Genomic DNA, 21,589 nt, shown 5'->3' on the forward strand with positions numbered 1-21,589 from the left:
TCATCCTCCCTAAGAAAGAGGATGTGAGAAGAGCAGCTGTTCAACTTGGTTTGTGAAAGGGAATGAGTTATTTAATCTGTTGTCTAATCATATTGCTATTAGAACATTAAGTGCCTCCTGCATTTATGTATTCTTATTTGTACTACAGCCTAATCCCACAACCACTCGCCTTTCTTTAAACTAAAACAGCCTCTCCCACACCCAAAAAATCCCCAATAGATTTCTCCCTTCATCCAGTCCACCCCAATCCTCCTACAAAAAAATCTGACAGAACTTTAGGATCGTTTCCCGGTCTTCCAAGTCAACCTCTAGACAACAGCTCCACACACCACAGCATTTTGGGAAATGTAATGCTTATTATGGAGTTTTATTATTTCTCTTTCTACAATGACCTACAACATTTGCCTTAAAACAAAATGTAGCATAGTCCCTGCCCCAGTAACTGTGGTCTAAAAAGGCAAAGCAGAGAGATGATAGAGGAAACAGGTATCTGATGACAAACTTCCAATAATACAATGTTTTTATTATTTTTCCTGGTAAGTACTCCACAAATTCTGCCATAGCCAGCCAATTAGGTTCTTGTAAGCATCATGATAAAAGTGGGTCACTAGAAGACATAGGAGTATGGAAAATTTAACAACCTAACTCAGGAAAGTGTTCTGTATGAGGGGCTGCAGAGGAGACACAGGCGAAAGAACAGTGTTTCTAGGGGACTAAGCAAAAAAGTGCAGCATTGCAAAATGGACAGGATCACCACACAGATTCCAGGCCAGGGAAGAGTAATGCATAGCTTTGATCCTGGTATAATTGGCTCTTCTTTTCCCTGACCCCCACAGGGGATGTACGCTTTAGGTCAAAAATATCCTTCCATAGTTTGTCCTCACAGAAAAACCCAGATCTGGAATGCTTCTGTGGGCCATCCTGCACCTGCATCGTCTCAGGCAAGTATATATAACTTCAAACACCAATCTAGGATGCTCATGAGAGGGTTTTCCTATTCTACCGCTAGGCCTCCCTAGACACACAAAATTAATGGAAAAGTAAAGTATTACACATACAGACAGAAAGACAGCTTACAGGAAAGGGATTCTAAGTTTACTGTCAAATAGTATCATTTGACATTACTTTGATATAGGGCATTCATAATATACATCTTCTATAAACACTGGTTATTAACAAGGATTACTATTGTGTGAACTTCCACTGCATTTGCCAATGCCTTTAATCCTAGTTTGGAATGGAATGGAAAATACTATAAATTCCCAACTCCACATTATGTTTTGGCAATTTCTCAGCAGAGCATAATACACCAACTGTGCAAAAAGGCTTGCTGTGTTTAAACGTATGCTATGAAGCACCTAAAGGATAGCATTCTAATGCATTTACTTAGGTCTTAAGTCTGAAACAAGGGTCCCCAGAAGTGACAGACTTGTGTATTTCATCTAGTAAAAAACAAAACAAAAATCCACTAATCAGACCCAAAATTCTCATCTTGTATTTTTTGAACAGAGTAATTTTCTTGGTGCCCAGCTGACAAGCTGCACTGGGAAATAAGTCGTACATATGACTTCCTGAGAAAGTCATACAGGTTATATATACACTGAAAACATTAAATCATCATGTGACAAAGCTGAGCTATAACAGACTAACCTGAAGACATAAGAGTTTTGTGCAATTCCTGAGTACTCTGGCTTTGTATTGTGCATCTTTAACTATGTTCTGAAGCTTTTGGCTACCTATATATAATTCTGTATAGTTCAATTTTTTTTAAGTTCCTTAAGTTAATATGTTAAGACTAAAGCCAGCCAAAGTCTGCACCTGATTGTAAAACACTCTTTTCCAGTTTGTACTTAAGTTAAGCTTCAAACATCCTCCTCCGCCACTGAATAAATATCCCACCTGGCAAAATATAAATCAAAACAAACAAAAAACCCCCAAGAAGTTTAAAATTGTGTTTTTACTCTTTATAAACACAAAGGTAGTAATTTGCCTTCAATCTGACATAAATCTTCTAATAGTTTTACTTATAATTAAGGTTATAAAGGAATACCTTTTAAAATAAAATGTTTTTCATTAAACAGTTAATTTGGCATAGGTTATGGAAAAACATAACCTGATAAGCTCATTTTTAAATGTAAGTTTTGTGTTTAAAAAGGCTTTTAACCTGTATACTTTAGGAATTAATAGGCTTTTGCCTGAGGGATCTCCTGCTGATGGGCTTGATTATGAACCAGGCATCTGTCTTAATTGTTTCCATTTACAACACACACACACACACACACACACACACACACAAAATGAGTATAGGAAGGCAAAGTAGACCTGCTTCCACAGACCTCCGATCCAGCTCACTGTTAGACAAAAAAATGTTTGCCTTAGAGCAGGGGTCTCAAACACATGGCCCGCGGGGTTCTTGCAGCCCACCAAGCTCCCCGCATCCTACCTCCAGGCCAGGGGTGGGCAAACTACAGTCTGCTGGCCAGATCCGGCCCATGGGATTGCCCCCCGTGGCACCATGAGCCTCGCGCTGCTCCCTGAAGAGTCCGGAACCAGGTCCCTATGGACTGGGGGGTAGCACAGAGGGCTCTATCCGTTGCTCTCGTTTCCAGGCACTGCCCCCCGCAGCTCCCATTGGCCAGGAACCGCAGCCAATGGATCTTGGGGGGGGTACCTGGAAGAGCGGCAAGAACAGCACACGGAGCCCTCCACCCCCTGCTAGGGACTTGGTTCCAACCGCTTCCTGGAGCGGGGCCAGGGCAGGCAGGGAGCCTGCCCTGGAGTGCACCACTGCCACCCCGGAGCCACTCTAGGTAAGTGGCACCAGGCCGGCCCCCGCACCTGTCACACCTCCTGCACCCCAACTACCTGCCTTGACCCCCTGCCACAACCTGCACACCTCCTGCACTCCCTGCCCTGAGCCCCCTGATGCACCCTGCACCCTGACCCCCTGCCGCACCCCTCATCCCCCTGCACCCCACACCCCAACTCCGTGCCCTGAGCCCCCTGCACCTTAACTCCCTGCTATACCCCACACCCCTCCTGCACCCCCTGGGGGCAGGTAGGGGGCGGAGTTGGGGTGGGGACTTCGGGGAAGGGAAGGGTGGAAAGAGGCGGGGCCTCATGGAAGAGGTGGAGTGAGGGCAAGGCTGGGGGCAGCAGGCCGGGGGGGGGCAGGTCAGTGATGTGGCCCTTGGGCCAATGCAGTAGTCCTCATGTGGCCCTCGTGGTCATCTAAGTTTCAGACCTCTGCCTTAGAGGGTAACTAAATTCTTCCCATTCTCCCAATCCTCCTGTACGAGGAGAAAGAGTAGTGCCAGGTCAAAATAGGGGGTTGGGGGCATGGGGGAAGAGTGGGAGGTAAAGCTAATGACAGCAATGCTTAAATACCACTGCAACAGGAACATTACATCATTTATTTGACAAAAGCAGTTTTAACAATCAGGAATGACCCTGCAAAACTACAAATTGTCCCTTCATTACAACTCCATAGGGGATGGTTTGATTGGTAAAGGTGGTCTTAGAGTAACAGTAGAAAAGATAGCTCACTCCAGTATTCAAGTTCCTGCAAGATATCACTTCTCACAGGCAACTTCAGATAAGGCTACCAGATTCATTCTAGCATTTTTCCTCATTGTTTGAATAAAGAGATCCAAGCACCCTATCTTCTCACAAAATCTCTTTCAAGAGCCATGCTTTGCACTGCAACTTATTTCTGCAGGTTTGAGGTGGTGTCACATCATGCCCCCAAAACATCACAAATTTTTCTTGCCCTGCTGTCTGTACAGGTCTACAGCTGCAAAAACCAGATAGCCATATGTACAAGTAATAAGCCAACCACTTACAGGGCTAGTTCAGCACCTCCCTGCTCCGTGGAGGGGTGACTGAACCCACATGGGAAACTTCACCCCACTGGTTGTCTCTCTTACTGCTGCGCTTACTTGCCATGCTCCACATGCAACTGTGAAGCTGAGCCATCTCCTTTCATCCCACCCTCCTACCCTGCCACTGAGGGCCAAGCCAAAACAATCTGCTGAAGCTCACACATCCCAGCACAAGTTCAGAAATGGCTGCAGCTAGGAAACAGGACCAAGAGCTGCCTGGAATCCTACCACTACCTTATTTAGGTACATAACAAATAAAAGGTGAATGAATGAGGCAAAACTTTTTTTTCAAGGTGGTTCAACTGTAGGACAGTATACCTCATTTCAGAGACATCTCACACATTTCATCTTTAGACTGTTGAGAGAAGTGTGCCTGCAGAGATGAGAACACCACCTATATTAGGGTACAGCAGGAAGATGAGAGAAAGCTAAGTTAGCCCTCCATAACTTCTCAGGGTACATCTTCACTACCCACCGGCTCAGCAGGTAGTGATCGATCTATCGGGGATAGATTTATCACATCTCATCTAGACACGATAAATCGATCCCTGAATGGATGCCTGTACTCCACCTCGGCAGGAGGAGTAAGCGGAGTCGACGGGAGAGCTGCCGCAGTCGACTCACCGCCGTGAGGACGGCCAGGTAACTCAAACTAAGATACTTCGACTTCAGCTACGCGAATAGCGTAGTGGAAGTTGCGTATTGTAGTTTGAACACCCCCCATGTAACCCAGGCCTCAGTATCATTACACATCAGTAGTGTAATGAGTCTGACCTATGTTGACTGGGCTACTAGTTAAAAGTCAATGCTGTTCAACGCACATTCCATAGGCCTTCCACTTAGTTGTATTTATAGCCTACTTACTCATAGGCTACTACAAGCTAAAAGCGTTTACAGAGATCAGTCACTACTCTTTCCCTAAAAATTCTTCCATTTTAAAGAATCAATTGTTTATTTAATGTGAGTATAATGGGATTTGGCCCTCTGTGGGGTGGTGGGGCACCACACCGCCTCGCTACACCCTCTCTGCTGGGTTGGGGAATACCCAGTCTATGGCCCAGACCTTCAGGCAGGGACTGAGCAAATAGTTCAATGTAAGCCCGGGCCCTGGGTCAGGGCGGGGCAGCAAACAAACAGTCAGAAGCTCAGGCCCTCAGGCAGGGACTGAGCAAATAGTTCAACAGCAAACCCCAGGCTCCTGGCTTTGAGCGACCAGGGAGAGGGGAAGACTGCCACCCGCCGCGGATTGCCGGGGTCTCCCAAGCCGGAGCCAGGCCACAGGCATCTGGCTTCTCTGGTGGCTCAACTGAGCTCTGGGGTTGGGCTTTTTATACTTCCTGTTCTGCACCTTGACCATTGGGGGGCAGGCACAGGATCCACTGGCTCTGCCCACTTTGGTGTCTGGGGAGGTTCTTCCCTCTGCAGGGCAGTGGGGCACCACACTGCCTCGCTACAGTGGGTAACATGAGAAATTATTGGCATATTTGGCACAGAAGGTTGATCTATAGAATGTGTCTATTGGAATTATGAATTTATTTTCTTGCTTTTGCTACAGTATGTTGAATATATTGGCTCTCTAGACTCCAACTTCTGCCTTAATTAAAGCAATAAGTTCATAAAAGGCAATCGTTTATGGTCAGTTAAACATTCCCCACACACCACATGTGTACACACCTCAATGCATTGGGAGTATGCAAACATTGCTATCAATGTTGAATCATTTCTGCTGATGAAATTAAATTTTATGTATGTTATTTTGATGTGTTTCCACCAATAATGTCACCTATAACACTATTTTTAAAATAGTCTCTTATAGCAGCACTCAAACAATACATTTGTTAGGAGATTACATGTTAATACAAGTTACTAATACAGGTGTTCTTGGTTTTTTGACTATATATTTAGGAATTATTAACAGGTTTACAAATCATTGCCTTGTAAGTATTAGAAATAAAACAACTGTTACAACAGCGAGCTTTTGTTTAAGAGACATTATATAGAAATAGTCATCAATTTATTTATCAGGTGTTACCATATTATAAAGTAAGCATCATTACACCACCTATGGCATGTTATTTTGAGTGAGTTTATTAAGTGGAGTGAAATCTCTAAGAACACATAGCTAACACAAAGAGGCATGAGTAGCAAATGTTAATATTAAAACTGGACAGGTGTGGCTTTTTTTCTTTTCCAGATAAATGTACTTTTTCTGAATATAAAATAAACAGTAACCAAATATTTAAGTATGTATTTGTCCTCCATCTATTTTTCTGGGTACGTAATTGGTATGTTAATTCTTCCGTAACAACCTCCCAGGTTTTTTTAAACTATTCCTCTATAGTTGGACTATTTTCCTTTTTCCAATTAGATGCCCTCAGTAGCCTGGCAGCCACTACTGGCAAATGAGAGATTAGTTCTTCATTTCCTTTTGTGGTGTGACTATTTCTGCTGGAAGCCCCAGGACGTTAACCAAAGCATCACTTGGTAACAAATATTCAACAAATTTGCAACATTTGTTTATGAATTCCATCCCAATACTCTCCAACAACAGGACATGTCCATCATATTTGCATAAAGTCTCCTCTTTCGCCACACCTTCTCCAACATTTATCCCTATTCAATCTATGTATAATTTTTAACCTGACAAGTGTGAGGTATCATTGAAACAGTATCCTAAAGAAAATTTCTTTCATCATACTACAGACAGATGGCTGCTCCACTTTTCTAGATCAAACCCCCTTCCGTCTAGTGTAATTTGTCTATCCAGATTCTTTTCCCAACATGTCATATATAGACTTATTTTTTGGTTAGGAAAGTTGTCTGCAAAAAGATTGATGTGAATTGCTTATAATTTCTTTTATTCTTAATTGTGCAGACACCATCACTTCTATAAAAGTTAGCTTTCTGTATAAAATAACTTTTCTAGAAAGCTGAGAAACCATGGGAGAATGGATTTAATCACATTTCTACTCAATTGATCCATCTATAGATTAATCACAGGTTAGGTGGCCACCTAGTGGAAATAGATAGTATGTTTTTGGAAATTCAATGTAGTTTCATATTAACAATCTGTTCTACAGAAAATCTTTATTCACATTAATGGACATCAGTTTCATTTATACAGTTTTTTTATACCTCTGAAAACAAGAGTGGGAATTTTTATAATATGTACAATTCAATTTCAAAAAATAATACTTGTTAAACATACTGGACTGATAATCTTAGGAGTCCTAGTTAGGTCTGCAGATTTGTCATTGCATTTTTTTCATTTAAAAAAAAAAACAAAAAAACAGAGGAACCACAATAAATTTACTCAATTTACCATGACTGCTTACTGATTTCCAATTAAAAAATGGCACCCTCCTTGATGCACCCAGGGGATACTACCCACCTGCAACAGCAGCACCCTTCATCTCAGCACTGCAACCCTAATCCTGCCCGGTGAGAAGGGTAGACTAGGGTTAGGAGTTGGTAGATGAGCCCATCTTGGTGTGCTGCACTCACTCTGGGCAGCAGCAGCTGCTGTTGGCTGCGAGGCTCGGCATGGCACCCCACTACAGGCATTACAACCTAGCCCACAGGGTCACAGTAATACTCAGGTTTCTCTCTCTCTCTTTCACGCACATGAACAAAACACCATTGCCCAGGGTGAGTGCTGCATACTGGGACAGGGAAGGCTTGTTGTCCTGAGCCTTTTCACTCACCAGGCCCCCCCTCCACACAAGGCTGGCAACTCATCAGCCACCATTTGGGGGGGGGGGGAAGGGGAGGGGAACCACAGGGAAAAAAAGTCAGGGAAACAGAAAAAGAATTACAGTAACTAACTTCCCCCACACCTCCTATGACAAACCTACAGCCCTAATCATAGTAGAAAGGGTACCAAGAACACCAAAATGGAGGAAAAACTAGCATAAAAGAAAGTAAAACTCTATCACTACAAAAGGGAGTATATCAAAACGCAACATCATTATTGGAAACACTAAATAGCTAGTCAGTTTTAAGCAATTTCCCTACAACCCCACCCTATTAGCCTATCCTCCCAACTCTACTCCATTCATTTACAACACCCTCTTTGGATACTCCTCCCTTGCCAAAACAACTAAAATCCACCTCGGGCTGGGGGAGGGGGAAAGGAAAGACAGCCACACACATCTATCTTGGTTTTATCAGATTTCTTTTAATCCTTCCCTATGTCCTGAACTTTCCTCACTCTAAAATTAAAAACCTGCTGTTTCTATCATCTTATTTCAAATGTTACATCTATGTACACGCTTCAGTCTATGAAAACTAGACTAAAAAATTAATGGAGATGTTACTGGAACTTGAGGGCTTTTATTACATCAGTTAGGCTCATCAGGAAACAGAAGTTACAGATAGATCTGTGGAGAAAAAAAAAAATCTAGAGGTGGAGCAGAGTGGATGGAGTCTTCAATGACTGAAGAAAGGGATGTTGGTGGCTAGAATCTATTTTCACTGGGTAGTGAAGAGAGGAAAGTGGGTGGAGTTGTGAACTATCATGGGGTTAAGTTTGCTAGGATCCAGAAACATCTGAAAGGTGAGCAGGACACCTGACAGTGAAGTCCTATATAAAAGCTGCTTAGCTTAGTTTATTTTCATGGTCTTTAATGTTGACTTTACTGATTGGTGTTTTCTCATTTTCATTATAGTAAATGAGAAGCTGTTACCCCACGCTATTTTTATTTAAACAGCCAAGAGAACCTCCAAATTACTAGTAAGGAAAAAAAACAGTAATTGTAGAAGTGACAGTTTTAGAGGCATCTCTGGGTTTGTCATTAACATCTCCTTAAAAATTTTATCATCAGGATAAGTGTGTGGAATGTAGTACTGTGTGGAATGTAGTGCTGTAACCGATGTACCAAGAGCTATTACCAAGAAAGGATTACTGTTCTGTATTATTTCTCTTCAGTAATGTGCCAAACAATGCAGCACAGTCAGAGTTTGTTTATTAATCCAGGAAACTTGTTGAAGCACAAATTATTACTGTCCTAGGGCTAGAAGTGATTTAGACAGCCTTCTTTGAAGTTTATTCAAGTTAGCTTTTAATAGGTTAAATTTCTTACCTCAGTAGTGAGACTTCCAGATTGCCCCTTAAAGAGGCAGCGTTTATCCCTGCCTAGACTTCATTCAAACAGATAAGACTAATCAACTTTCAAAAGTTTTGCACCATGGCATCCTACTATCTCCCCCATCCCTAACTTCCTCCACCTCTCATTTTAGTGAGCAACCTTCCAGGGGTAGGGAGTCAGAATTTGCTGGTAAGAGATAATATGATAATGGTAAATTCTGAACAAACTTCCAGATGAAAAAATCTGAACAATGCTACCCTGCATCATTTCCACAGCTCAGTAGAAATCAGATGGATGATTTAGGACAGAAAAGGCGAGGGGGCATGAAACTTCAGAATACGGATACAGACACTGGGGTTGTAAATTTATTATCTATGTATCAGGTCAGTCCAACATGGATTCTGTCTGCTCTAAATGATGCTCTCCAATGAGGTAAGTAATCTTGGGAATGCTATATTTTGAAACACAGAGCTGTTTTACTCAAGTCCAGTACAGATGAGATTTTCTGCTCTTAATATCTTACCTTCTGCTAAAACACAAGTTATTCTGAAAAGACTTTATATAGTTTTGAATTCTGAGCATTCAAGAAGGGATTGGACTTTATTAATTGATATCTTCAATGAGAGAAATGAGTGGTCCTAGGAAAGTCTCCTTTTTTAAATTATTTCTATTTATACTTTAAACAACATTTGAGAAAACAGCAAAAATTTACACAGCAGTAATAGCACTTCTAATCACCATGCAAGAAACAGCTGTGTCTGTACATTCCAGACAGACTGCTCTCACACACACACAAAAATCTGCTCCCTGCCTTTTTTAATGTTAGAAATTCAGATCTGGTCTATGACTGAAGTCTGTGCAGTAACTGAAATGCTAACGTCACAAGAATCAGGACTGTGAAAGCTTAGCAAAGAGACATTTTTTAGGCAAACTTCATTTTTGTTAGTAGTGCACCTGTTTTACCTGAAAGTATGAATGTACTGAAGAATGAATATGTATTTAAGATTTAATATCCCCTTTGATTAGAGTGTCAGAATTCACGACATTGAACAAATCCCTCAAAGGATTCTCCAGGAGAATGAAAGACCAGGTTTGGCATTCATGATATTTAGGATAAAAACAAGAAACATTTAAAGAGAGACACCTTTGATGCTCTCTTTATATGCCATTTTAGAAAAACAACAGTGTTTTTAAAAATCCTTTTCAGTTTATCTTTAACAAAAATGAAGCCACTTTATTATACTACATTTGAAAGGGACTTCTGCTTTTAAGACAGCAATTGAGCAAATATGGTAGTAATAGTCTTACCAAATATCTGTCACTCAAATGCTTATGCAGACCTTGCCTGTATACATCTCAAGGAAGAAACTCTGTCAGGGAGGACGTAGCACAGTTGAAAGCTGCCACAATCTTCCTCTGCTGTAGATCACAATGGGATAGCACTGCCCAAAAAGTGGGAGAAGAGAACCAGGAGGGGATATAGCAAGAAATGGCTAAAAACATAAAATGGAACAGAATTGCAGGGGTTTTAACTTGATGTAAGGCAAAAGCTGAATTCCTCTGGCTCATGTCGTAGATTCCTCAAATTTAGATACACAGCTTTCAGAAAAGCAAAAAAAGCATTTCTTGGAACAGTCAGAAGGTTACATAACAAACAAATGGCAGGCTTCCTTCCTTATTGCCTGCCTTATGATGTCTCAGCATATGCCTCTGTACAGATGGAATGCATCTTGTATTTAGGAATCCCGTCACTCTCAATGAAGACTTTACTGTCATCCATTCCAGGGTGTAGCAGGAAAGAGGAAATGTTACTACTCAGCATGGTTCATGTTTTTCCTTGCTTTGCCTTCTCTTAATTCATTGAAGACTGAAATCTGCCTGATTTCCTTTATTCTCTGTTAAGACCAATTATAAAAATAGTTACTCCCAAATTCTTTTAGTGTAAGCGCTAAAGACAAGAAAATAATAAATTTAAATTCTTTAGGACACTTTTTAGGTGCTTTTATATCTCCACAAGTTTAACTACTCGGGGACATGTTCACTGAGGCTGGTGCAGGAATTGGAATTTACTAGATTTCTGCCAGATGGAAGGCAGGCAATGCCTCATTTCAAGTTTACACCAGGAAAGAACTAATGTTCAAAGTTAAGCACTATGCTGGGGCTCCACAGGATTCCCCCTGGCCAGGAGGGATAGCATAAGATGTACTAAATCAATACTTCCTTGCTGCACTGCCCACACCCTTCCATAGTCAAGGCTGTCAACTTTTTAATTTAATGAAAGCTTATAACACACACACAAAAATACCAACAATTCAAGCCCACTCGCTCAACATTGGTGAACAGTTTTTCAAACCCCAAACACAAGCAGCAACTCACAAAATGACACAGTGGTGACCCAAAAATGCTTGAAAGTGTACTTGAAAGTGTACAGAATTAAACACCAACACTCAATCAGTGAGGGACTGGAATTTGCAGAATAGGTGGACCATACAAAGATGTCTTACAGAGTGGTCTGCAGAATGAAATAGCCAAAGTAGTAATAGCAAGGGGTGCAATGACATCAGGTCTTACGATAGAGGTACAGTAGGTAACACATGCATGAGTAGGCTCAAAATGACTTGAGGTACATCTTATAAAAGTGAGACAAGAACTCTGCAGATATTTTCTGCTAGAGGTCACTGCCTGAGCAGACTCCACCCTGAAGTGTTTGTATGAAATAAACTGGTTCAACCACTTCAGAGCTAGTATTCTGTTCTTCAGATAATATCCTGGCATTAACCTCTCTAACAGAGGATGATAATTGAAGAAGAAAACCTATACACAAAATGTATATTTGATCTGCTTTCCTTGAACATTACACTCCCAAAGACAGTATTCCCTTTCCATTTTTACTACTCCTTCCCACTCTTCTACCAACCTAAATTTGTCTAACATGAATTGCCTAACTTCAGGGTAAAGCCTGATATACCTGTAAAGCACCACGCTCCCCAGTGGTGCAAATCAAGCACCATACTCCAAAGTGGTACAAATGGATCCCAAACTGTGGTCCATACAATAGTTGTTGAACCAAGGGAAGCTGGCTTGTCACATGGTGCTGGCTCTCTCCCTGTTTCCAGTTATTTCTAGAGATTTCCAGGCTCTCTGATCATCCATGGGTCTGGTTCTACCAGCATGAGAGGATGCTCAGGGGTGTAGGAGAGAAGAGGAGGACCAGACTGATGGACAACATTTGAAGGGTAGAGACCAATACCAGAACAGAACAGAAGGTTGGAAGATCAGAGTAAAAAGTAGCCAAAAAATATTCCAAACTAAATAAAATAAATACTCTGTTACTTTTAAACAAAAGGAACAGTAGAACTTGCCAATATAATATTATAGAATCACAAATTAGAGCTATAACAGTCTAATATACTAAGACACTGCCCACTGTGAACGTTTTCCCCCATTATTCTAACACAAAATTAACTCATCCCTTCTATTATTCCTTTTTTTATTAATATATAATTGACTCTCCCAGCCACCTCTCTGCATGCACGCACATACATGATGTACTTATATAGTAAGCTTTTCAGGTCAGGGAGTTTCTTTGTTGCACAATATAACAGTGTCTAGCACAACAGAGCTAATGGCTTTGGGCACTGACACAATATTTATATAAAAAATAAAGTTCCTATCCCCATCTCTCAGAGCATGTCCTGGTAACAGTTGCCATCACCTTTTCATTTTTTTTTTTTTTTGGTCTCCCCTTGGTCTTTTTCTATCTTCTCCACTCCACAATACTTGTTTTTTAATCATTCCATGTGCCCTGCTCACCAAAGGGCAAAATGTTGCCCATGGTCATGATGTGAAGTCTCACTGGTGGTTCTTTGGAGCCAAACCTCAGGTGTTCTTGCAGTTGAACTTCATACCATAAGAAAAGAGAACCAAAAATTAGGCAGCAGCAGAACTAAAACTGGAAAAATAAAATGGTATTCTCTCAAGTCCCACATAACGTGTCACTTCTGGGTTTACTTCACAATTCTCTCCTAGCATCCCACACCATAGTCAGGATATAAAATAAACTCATTCTGGAAGGATGCAACAGGAGCTGCTAAGAGGATGGTATAGGAACTGGTAATATGGTTTCAAAATGTTTGGTTATTTTATAGCTCTGCTGCCAGGCTGTCCTCAAAAGGATGAGGTCTCTCTCAATGCAGTAAAGTAGTAATAGAACTAGCAAGTAGCAAGAACTGAGGCCCTGCAGTTGGAAAGCTAACATTCAGAATCAGAGAAATGAGATTTAAAGTGGGCAGCTTATACAAGTTTTGAGTATCTGAAGTCCAGTCTCAACCTTGATCATACCTCAGGACAAACTACATTTATAAAAAAAAAAAAAAAAAAAAAAGGGGGGGGGGGGGGAGAGGAGAGATTTGGGTCAACCAAAATGTTTTGTGAATTCATGTAGATTTTTGGATCACTGTTTTTCATAACAAAACAAAACCAAAAAAAGTCAGAAGTGTCAACACAAACTATTTCTATGTTATCAAAGGTTTCAGAGTAACAGCCGTGTTAGTCTGTATTCGCAAAAAGAAAAGGAGGACTTGTGGCACCTTAGAGACTAACCAATTTATTAGAGCATAAGCTTTCGTGAGCTACAGCTCACTTCCTCAGATGCGCCTCACATCTGAGGAAGTGAGCTGTAGCTCACGAAAGCTTATGCTCTAATAAATTGGTTAGTCTCTAAGGTGCCACAAGTCCTCCTTTTCTTTTTATGTTATCAAACATTTTGATTTTGGGGGGCTAGATTCAGAAGACATTCAGAAAACCACCAGAAGAGGTGGTTGTGGTGGTCCCTCACATCTTTATGCCCAATAACCCAGTAATTAGGGCACTTACCTGGAATGTGGGAGACCCAGGGTTGGATTCCTAGGTGTTCCCCCTCCCAGGTGAGTGCCCTAACTATTGGGCTAGAGAGTTATTCTCTCACTTTCTGTATAAAATTCTTGAATAGTCGTTGGGCTGAAGTGGAACAGCTTCAAGAAGAAAGACAGAGTCCACCCGAGACAAGCCAACAGCCTGATACTTAGGGCACTCTTCTCAGAGGGGCACACACGGGTTCCAGTTCTTGCTCCAGAGCAAGGATTCAAACCTGGGTCTCCCACATCCCAGCTGAGTGCCCTAACTATTGGGTATAAAGGAGGAGCAGAACCACTACCTCCTCTTGAGGCTTTGTGGTCTAGCCCTCCATTTCCTTTTCTTTTAAGTGCCCAAAATAAAAACATTTCATTTCAGGTTCAGCTGGACCCAAATTAAGCTTTTCCAACTTTTTTAATTGTTAAAAATTGCAAAAAAAAATCCATTTTGGTTCAACCTGAAACATTTTTTTTTTTCAGATCTTACGGTTATTTCACACAGTTCTAGTGCCAAGATTGCAATGGAAGAAGGAAGCATTTTGTAAAAATGGAAACATCCGACCAGCTTTTTCATTAACAGCATAAAAACAACAGAAACACCAGAGGCAAGATCTTCCTCACCTGCATTCCAGACCCTTTATGTCAGCTCAAAGGGCCTTAAAGAGTCCATACTCAGCTAGGAAGGATTCTGCAAGCACTGCAGAAGACAGATGTAAAGCTGACTTCCAAGGATCCCCCTCCCCTGGCATAGGGAGGCATAGACACAGCACATAGCATTGCAGCATAGAGGGCAGTCCCATGAAGCTATCACAACTTAGGCCTTCAGGGCTGTCTTAAGTTATGCTGGGAGCCTCTCTAGCTCATGCAGTAGCAGCTGAGCAGAAAAGTGGCTTAAAGCCATGTTAGTCAGCCCCTCTCTCTCCCAATAGGTGCAACAGAAACACAGTCCAGATTTTGTATAATCATAATTCTACTGAAGCCACTCCAGCTAAAATCTCTTCTCACACACAGTCAAAAATAGGATAAAATTCATTAACAGGAAGAGTCACTAGCTTCACCAGCACCAAAAAACCACCGAACAATATCTACCCTACCATTATAAACAGATAAATACAATCCATATTACCAGAAGTTTGAAAATTAGAATTTTGCTGTTCTTAAGTATGGCATGCTCCACTTCAGTGGTTCTCAACTCTTCCATACTGCCAAGCTGTCTGGATTGGCTCAAGAGCATGAGTACCAACCTCAGGGCAAACTGTTAAGAAGCAGAGCATAAACCCCAAACTGGTTGTGAAATCTACACTTAGATTTCACCAACCAAGTATCAAGTGTAAGCCCCACAGAACTATAGCAGCCTAAACATGCAGTCGAAGACAGTCCCTTGGGTACTGCAGTCCCTCCTGCCACCTAGGCAAGCTTGCCTTTGTAACAGACGGTCCCTTACAGCAAAAGTCAAAACAATATTCAGGTTACTCAGAGGCCCCCAAAAAGTCAGTCACTTACTCCAGGTCAACTGCGCCTTAAACCTTGCACCAAAGACAGTGCTTGTATCCAATTGTATAATAGTTAATAAATCTTTAGTTAATTTAAGGAAAAGAAATAGAGTTATTTACAAGGTTAAAGCAGGTAAACATACACACACAAATGAGTTACAGTCTTAGGGTCCAAAAGGTGATAGAAGCTGCTGTAATAAGCAAACTCTATATGTCCTTTAGGGCTAACGCAAACCAAACACTGGGGATCTTTTGCTTATGCTTGGTAATACTTGTCCCTCAGAGTCCAAGCAGCATAAGAATCTCGTTTCTTCTTGTAAGGAATTTTTATTCATTTCCTCCTAGATTTCAAGCTGATGGGGTATGTTCAGTGCACATATACTCTTCATTCGGGGGGGGGAGGGGGGGCAGGAGAAGAATCCAATTAAAATCTTTGTTCTTTGTTTCACAATGACTCATTTGGTTTCAGCGGGCCTTCTTGTGGGCAGAACCTATCACGTCCTGTAGGAAGCCAGCATTTTATATTAGTTTACGTTACCTCCTGTTTGGTGAGTTACACAGTTACAGAGGTTTACATTGTAAACACTTAATATAACCTAATAATATGGGGGTACAGATGTTATAAATGAGATTAATACCTGCAGCATCCTACAAGCATTTCATAAAGTCTAAACACATTCTTATAAACTTAACATCTATTTTAACAATAACACACAGGTGAGCCAGACTGATTTCCAAGTATGTATTGGTCAGTGTTCAGATGAGGCATAGGGGCCCTGGCATGAGCTGGCACCTAGTTTGCCAGCATCACACATACCATGACCTGATGTTACACACATAAGTTTCAGGATGCAAACTAAGAACTGTATTCTTCATATACACATACCCAAATAATTAAAAAGACACTCAGCTTGAAATCTAATCAGTTGAAAAGGTGAGTTCAGAGTAAACGGAGGTACTCTGCACCCACTCCCTTGCCAATCACATTTATAGAATACTTGATGGTCATCACTGACTACTCTATAGGCAGAGTCACAAAAGTAATCCTAACCAAAGGAAGTTAAGCAAGCATCACCAATTCACAGATGGAGAAAACAGGTAAACGGCAACCAATGCGACCAAGGTCACAGACTGTATCAGTACTCAGGAATTTCTGGCTCCTAATCCTGTGCTCTGTCCACCAGATAATGCAGCTACCTATGCTCCACCTCTCTACTTTCCACACAGCGCACCACCAAACACCAAAAAACTCAGAGGCTGTTAAGGATGCAAACTGCAGGGGAAACGTGAGGTGGGAGTCAAAAGATATGGACCTTATGCAACATGCTCAACTTCTCACTTCTCTCAAAACCAACATTAATCTGAAGCATGGTACCCCAGAGATTGGTCCAACAACTAATGCAAAGCTTTTTCAGTGATATTTAATTTTATCCTATAAGAGGTCACATCAGACCTTCTTATTATGAGGAGTGATTAATAAAACTGGGACTTTTCACCTTGGAAAAGAGGCGATTAAGAGAGGATATGATAAGAGGTCTATAAAATCATGACTGGTATAGAGAAAGTAAATAAGGAAGTGTTATTTTCTCCTTCTCATAACACAAGAACTAGGGGTCACCAAATGAAATTAATAGGCAGCAGGTTTAAAAACAAACGAAAGGAAGTATTTCTTCACAATTCACAGTCAACGTGTGAAACTCTGCCAGAGGGTGTTGTAAAGGCCAAGACTATAAAAGGTTTCAAAAAAGAACTAGATAAATTAATGGCGGATAGGTCCATCAATGGCTATTAGCCAGGATAGGCAACAATAGTGTCCCACCCTAGCCTGTTTTCTAGAAGCTGGGAATGGGTGACTAGGGATGGATCACTTGATGATTACCTGTTCTGTTGATTCCCTCTGAAGCACCTGGCATTGGCCACTGTCAGAAGACAGGATACTGGGCTAGACTGACCTTTGATCTTACCCATTACGGCAATTCTTATATTCAAGTGTTTTTTCAGTAGTCTCAGACAGAACTATAAGGAACATTTCTGCTTTTGAACGAAGACATATAACAGTTATTTGCTGAAAGTGAACATGCCTAATATTGAATTTTAATAAAAGCCCAAGTACATTTTTCTTAGAAACAAGGCAATGAATTCATCTAGCAAACAGGCTTTCAACTTATCAATTCAAACGAAAAACAAAGGACACATACACAGTGCTGAAAACCAAGATAGGCAACATGGAACAGAATGGTCCAATGAAGGTCACAGCATAATGATCCTGCGGTGGCGATGCTTGCATCTGAAGAGTTGGAGGATTCCTACTCTTATTCAGGAAACTATGATAATAAATACAAGGATCCACCATTTTTGTCAAGAGAAGTGTGTGCGCATGCACACACAGTGTTCTTGAGCAATTTGTTAAGATCAAGCATGGCAAAACTACACATGTTAAAGAAAATTGCTTTTGTTTCAAGAAAGTAGCACATTTGTAATGGATTAGCATCTCATTGAAATGAGCAGACTTTAATGGACTAGTTAAGTACTTTCCAGGTGTATTCTTACCAGGAATGCTGACAAAACCGGAAGATCCAATATCAAAAGATTTTCCCCTTAGCACAAGTGTACTTGACTGTAGAGTCTACAAAATTATTCAGGTATTTATCTCTGAGTGCTTTAAATGAGGCTTAGAAAAACAAAAGAAAGTCAGCATTAGCAACACAGTGCTGATCAGAGATGCCATGAAGAATGCAGGCCTCTTTGGTTGCTGCATTTGTGACCTGATAATTTCTGTAAGTGCATGGTGCCATGGAGTACTATGAAGATGATAAAATAAAGTATCATAACCAATTTAAGAAGTCAGAAGTTATCCTGGATTTTTACTCTTCAGGAAGAGTAACTAGAAGCCAGGGTAGGACTAGTTTTTTTAAAGCAATAGACTTTACATGCTGCCATATAGGAGAAAGGGTTTAAGTTCTTCACATACACCTTCTGCCTTCCGAAAGCCAAAAAGGAAGTGCCTCATCAGTAAACCTTTCAGCCAGAAACCAGGGCTGTAATGCAAGATCTCACAGTTGTATGTTCAGAAGCTAGCTCAGGAGAAGAGGGTCAGGAGCTGAAAGGGGAAAAAGACTATAGAATTATTTGGAACTCTGACATTCATGAGTAGTTTATGACAAAATGATTAAGAATCCAAGTGAGGTTGTGAGGATTTTCATTAAGCCAATGTATTTAGTTTAATATTTGTTTTATGGGACACCTACATATAACAAATATATCAAACTTTCCGGTTTCTAAAAGAAACTATACCTGTTAACTTAGAAATAGGTATAATCTAACATGCAAATACAATAAAGATGAACATAGAGTTCAAGAAAAATAAAACACTACTTTCTAGCAGAAGGGACAACTTCTGTCAAACGAAAAGTTCATCTGCACAGAAGTGTCAGATTTAAAAACCGTAAAGCAGAGGTGGGAAAACTACAGCCCACGGGCCACATCCGGCCCACAGGACTGTTCTGCCCGGCCCCTGAGCTCCCAGCCGGGGAGACTAGCCCCCGGCCCCTCCTCTGCTGTCCCCCCTCCCGCACAGCCACAATGCCGCGCGGGCAGCATTCTGGGCGGCAGGGCTACGCGCTCAAGCAGGGCTGTGCAGCAGCATGTCTGGCTCCAGCCGGGCTGCGTGGCTGCCAGACATGCTGCTCTGAGTGGCATGGTAAGGGGGCCATGCCAGGGCCGGGGGGTTGGATAAGGGGTGGGATCCCAGGGAGCAGTTAGGGGGCAGGGGTGTGGCTAGGGGGCGGGGCAGTCAGGGGACAGGAAGCAGAGGGGGTTTGGATAGGGGATGAGGTCCTAGAGGCGGGAAGTTAAGGACAGGAGTCCCGGGAGGGGGCAGTCAGGGGACAACGAGCAGGGGGGGTTGGATGGGTCGGGGTTCTGAGGGGAGCTGTCATGGGGTGGGAAATGGGAGGGGTCAGGTAGGGGGGCGGGAGCCAGGCTGTTTGGGAAGGCACAGCCATCCCTCCCCAGCCCTCCATACAGTTTCGCACCTCAATGTGGCCTTTGGGCCAAAAAGTTTGCCCACCCCTGCTGTAAAGTGCATTTCAAGAACTTCGGAGTGTATCTTAATTATCTCACACTATGCACAGCAATCTTGGCAACTACTCTTGAACAGATTCAGAAATAATTTTATCAAATTGTTTATGTTTAGAAACAAAGGGAAATTGCCTTTAATACATGACTACAACTGCTCATTAGAAAGTAAATGATTTTCAAAAAAAAATTCAGGGAACAATATCAAGGCAAATCATCATTTACAATGGAAAAAAAAATCATTCCATTTCTGGCAGCCCCAAGCATTCAAACTCTATACTAAGCACACATATGCTTCCAATACTTTTAACAGCAGAAATGAAATGCAGTATTTAATTTCCAAAAAGGCTTTTCTAAGTTGTCAAGTCACAACTTAAATGTAAGACTATTTACATAGAAAACATTGTAGCACCTTCAAAAAATTAAGCACACTGGTGCAAAATTTCAGCAGAAAATCATTTATGCTTTCAAGTTTTTTGCACAGCTACACAAGCTTTTTCCACCAAGTTCAACGATACTAATATAAATTTTAAGAAAAGCAAATGCATGCCATTGATACATAGTTTTTAATCAATCTTATGGCATGAGAGAGATTCTCAATCTAGAACAAAGAGATGAGATTTCCACCACAAATCTCTGACGTATTTTGGGCACCTTCCAGATAGAATCTAAAAAATAACAGTAAGTCATGCAAACCTAGTTGCAGTGGTATTACCTGTGGTCAGAGTAATTGTTTAGTGCCTCACTGATTGCCTATTGAAATTGGAGCTTAAAATTTACGGAATTTCATCTGTAAAAAAACAAAATAACTTTTCCTTTAAGCAAATTTCCTCATTGCGCAGAAATAGGATCAGGCAATGCAATGAAGTAGATATTTCTTTCATATATAAAAAAACCTCAATGCACTCTAGTTTAAAATACAGACTCTTGAATTCCATTGCAGATTGGATTTAGAATTGCTGGAAGCTGTGAAAGCGGCTAACTTGCAACACTTCTCATACTAGTCATTTTTATTAATATTGCTGCTTCTCACACTTGCTTATTTAAAAATTTAAATTATCTAAACATTATTTTTTGGCACTCTTAACAGAATAAATACCTTAAGGAACACGGAGGCAGAAACTTTAGGTGTTAAAAGCTACAAGACGATGCATGCAGCAATCTGTCCACTGATTTCCTGTGATGAAACCATACGGTTACTCACCATCTAATTTTAAATGAATCAGACTTGGAAATTACATTCAGCAGACAAGCAAGCATGGAAGCATACATTGCTTTTTACCTTGTCTTCTGTAGCTTAGTAACTCACTAAGTACAAACCCTGAAAATGCTACAAATAATGCTTACACACATACTATTGTTGCTAGAGTTAGTAATGCACAGTAATTTGAGGCCTTCTCACACAAACACAATCCTGGATAGCTGCAGGCTTTCCAATGCATGAAGGAATCAGTGTAATGGTGATGTGAGAGGAGCAGTGGGTGTAGGATGTTGAGAGGCATGCTCACCAGCTCATTCTGGCTGACCCTTTGGTGTCGGATGGAAATGTAAGGGGAATTCAACTTCTCCTATAGGTCATCTACAGTCTGACAAGTCTCTATTCTTCTAGAAGAGAAAATAGCACTTTCAGATCCTATGCACAAAATCAAAGAGCATTTATCACAGTGGTGGAAGTAGTATGTCTATTTTTCTGCTGGTTTGTGGGCCAAAAGGTAAAAAAATTCTATGCTGCAACATCAAAAGAAAAATTAAAAACCCCTCAATTCTGCTCCTGTGTTCACACTTGTTTAGTTTACACAAATAGTTGTGCCTTCTGTAGGTCCGTGATTGACAGCTGTAGAATTGCCTCTGAATCCGAGCAGGCAAAAAAGCAGAAATCCATGTGAGGAGGCAACATGGAAATGCAACTGAAGAGAAGTTTGAGATGTTCTTGTGATTCAGTGAGGACTGCATGTTAAAAATCACAACAATCATGAAAAGTTATTTTTGAAGGCATTCAATTTTCCTGGAAAGAAAAGCTAAGTCTCTAACCAATGAGCAAGTCTTGTTCAGGCCTCTCTTGCCATGGGGATGGGAAAACTCCCAGAACAGTGACCATCACATGAGAGAACTCTCTAAGCCATGTTCCTGTGTTACCTACCAGTACCAATTTAGGTGAT

The 21,589-nt window shown here is 41.2% G+C and overlaps 1 protein-coding gene across 14 annotated transcripts in view; it reads right to left on the reverse strand.

Moving 5' to 3' along the window:
- The window catches only part of RAPGEF6 (Rap guanine nucleotide exchange factor 6), a 227,803-nt gene that overhangs the window by 193,054 nt on the left and 13,160 nt on the right, over positions 1 to 21,589 (reverse strand). Inside the window, exon 2 of one of the 14 annotated variants that reach the window (XM_078853996.1) lies at positions 17,904 to 18,453. The exons of the other annotated variants lie outside the window; for them this stretch is intronic. The gene's annotated coding sequence lies outside the window, so the exon portion shown is untranslated. The remainder of the gene's footprint in view (positions 1 to 17,903; positions 18,454 to 21,589) is intronic. 14 annotated transcript variants of the gene reach the window in all.

The sequence above is a fragment of the Lepidochelys kempii genome, chromosome 8 (assembly GCF_965140285.1).
Source record: "Lepidochelys kempii isolate rLepKem1 chromosome 8, rLepKem1.hap1, whole genome shotgun sequence".
NCBI classification, from domain to species: Eukaryota; Metazoa; Chordata; order Testudines; family Cheloniidae; genus Lepidochelys; species Lepidochelys kempii.